This window comes from Cicer arietinum, chromosome 1, assembly GCF_000331145.2.
Source record: "Cicer arietinum cultivar CDC Frontier isolate Library 1 chromosome 1, Cicar.CDCFrontier_v2.0, whole genome shotgun sequence".
NCBI classification, from domain to species: domain Eukaryota; kingdom Viridiplantae; phylum Streptophyta; class Magnoliopsida; order Fabales; family Fabaceae; genus Cicer; species Cicer arietinum.
The window spans coordinates 27,958,954-27,961,877 of record NC_021160.2 but is presented as its reverse complement, the minus strand read 5'-3'; positions in this window follow the sequence as shown (position 1 = coordinate 27,961,877).

Here is a 2,924-nt window from a genome sequence, read left to right as displayed (position 1 = left end):
GTCATTGGATGAACATTTAGGTCATTATCGTCCTCCCTAGGCTTGTCCTTGTCCAATTAGGGTTTTTAACAATTCTTGTGCATCTAATAAGAATATTTGTTCCAATGGATGAACATTTAGGTCATTTCCTTACTCCCTAGGCTTATTCTTGTCCAGTGAGGGTTTTTAAACAATCTTGTGCATCCAATAGGCGTGTTTGTGTCATTAGATGAACATTTAGGTCAATTTCGTCCATCCAAGGCTTATTGTTGTCCAATTAGGGATTTTAACCAATCTTGTGCATCCAATAGGTGTTTTGTGTCATTGGATGAATATTTATGTCATTTTCGTCCTCCCTAGGCTTATTCTTGTCCAATTAGGGTTTTTAACCAATCTTGTGCATCTAATAAGTACATTTGTGTCATTGGATGAACATTTTAGTCATTTCATTACTCAGTAGGCTTATTCTTGTCCAGTTAGAGTGTTTCAATAATCTTGTGCATCCAATAGGTGTGTTTGTGTCATTGGATGAACATTTAGGTCAATTTCGTTTATCTTAGGCTTATTCTTGTCCAATTAGGGTTTTAAACCAATCTTGTGCATCCAATAGGTGTTTTGTGTCATTGGATGAACATTTTTGTCATTTACATCCTCCCTAGGCTTATTCTTGTCCAATTGGGGTTTTTAACCAATCTTGTGCTTCCAATAGGTGTGTTTGTATCATTCGATGAACATTTAGGTCATTTTCGTCCTCCTTAGGCTTATTCTTGTCCAATAAGGGTTTTTAAACAATTTTGTGCATCCAATAGGTGTGTTTGTGTCATTAGATGATCATTTAGGTCATTTTCGTCCTCCCTAGACTTATTCTAGTCCTATTAGGGTTTTTAACCAATCTTGTGCATCCAATAAGTGCACTTGTGTCATTGGATGAACATTTAGATCATTTTCGTCCACCATAGGCTTCTTCTTGTCCAATTAGGGTTTATAAACAATTTTGTGCATCCAATAGGTGTGTTTGTGTCATTAGATGATCATTTAGGTCATTTTCGTCCTCCCTAGACTTATTCTAGTCCAATTAGGGTTTTTAACCAATCTTGTGCATCCAATATTTTCATTTGTGTCATTGGATTAACATTTAGGTCATTTTCGTCCTCCTTAGGCTTATTCTTGTCCAATAAGGGTTTTTAAACAATTTTGTGCATCCAATAGGTGTGTTTGTGTCATTAGATGATCATTTAGGTCATTTTCGTCCTCCCTAGATTTATTCTGGTCCAATTAGGGTTTTTAACCAACCTTGTGCATCCAATAGGCGTGTATGTGTCATTGGATTCACATTTAGGTAATTTTCGTCCTCCCTAGGCTAATTCTTGTCCAATTAGGATTTTTAACCAATCTTGTGCATCTAATAAGTACATTTGTGTCATTGGATGAACATTTGGGTCATTTTCATCCTCCATAGGCTTATTCTTGTCCATAAGGGGTTTTAACCAATCTTGTGCATCTAATAAGTACATTTGTGTCATTGGACGAACATTTGGGTCATTTTCATCCTCCATAGGCTTATTCTTGTCCATAAGGGGTTTTAACCAATCTTGTGCATCTAATAAGTACATTTGTGTCATTGGATGAACATTTAGGTCATTTCGTCCTCCCTAAGCTTATTCATGTCCAATTAAGGTTTTAAACCAATTTGTGCATCCAATAAGTACATTTGTGTCATTGGACGAACATTTGGGTCATTTTCATCCTCCATAGGCTTATTCTTGTCCATAAGGGGTTTTAACCAATCTTGTGCATTTAATAAGTAAATTTGTGTCATTGGATGAACGTTTAGGTCATTTTCGTCCCCCATAGGCTTATATTTGTCCAATTTGGGTTTTTAAACAATTTTGTGCATCAAATAGGTGTATTTGTGTCATTGGATGAATATTTAGGTCATTTTCGTCCTCCCTAGGTTTATTCTAGTCAAATTAGGGTTTTTAACCAATCTTGTGCATCCAATAGGTGCGTATGTGTCATTGGATTCACATTTGGGTCATTTTCATCCTCCTTAGGGTTATTCTTGTCCAATTAGGTATTTTAACCAATCTTGTGCATCTAATAAGCACATTTGTGTCATTGGATGAACATTGAGGTCATTATCGTCCTCCCTAGGCTTGTCCTTGTCCAATTAGGGTTTTTAACCAATCTTGTGCATCTAATAAGAATATTTGTTCCAATGGATGAACATTTAGGTCATTTCCTTACTCCCTAGGCTTATTCTTGTCCAGTGAGGGTTTTTAAACAATCTTGTGCATCCAATAGGCGTGTTTGTGTCATTAGATGAACATTTTGGTCAATTTCGTCCATCCTAGGCTTATTGTTGTCCAATTAGGGTTTTGAACCAATCTTGTGCATCCTATAAGCGTTTTGTGTCTTTGGATGAACACTTGGGTCATTTTCGTCCTCCCTAGTCTTATTCTTGTCCAATTAGGGTTTTTAACCAATCTTGTGCATCTAATAAGTACATTTGTGTCATTGGATAAACATTTAGGTCATTTCCTAACTCACTAGGCTTATTCTTGTCCAGTTAGGGTTTTTAAATAATCTTGTGCATCCAATAGGTGTGTTTGTGTCATTGGATGAACATTTAGGTCAATTTCGTCCAACTTAGGCTTATTCTTTTCCAATTAGAGTTTTAATCCAATCTTGTGCATCCGATAGGTGTTTTGTGTCATTGGATTAACATTTTTGTCATTTACGTTCTCCCTTGGCTTATTCTTGTCCAATTAGGGTTTTTAACCAATATTGTGCCTCCAATAGGTGTGTTTGTGTCATTCGATGAACATTTTGGTCATTTTCGTCCTCCTTAGGCTTATTCTTTTCCAATAGAGGTTTTTAAATAATTTTGTGCATCCAATAGGTGTGTTTGTGTCATTGGATGAACATTTAGGTCATTTTCGTCC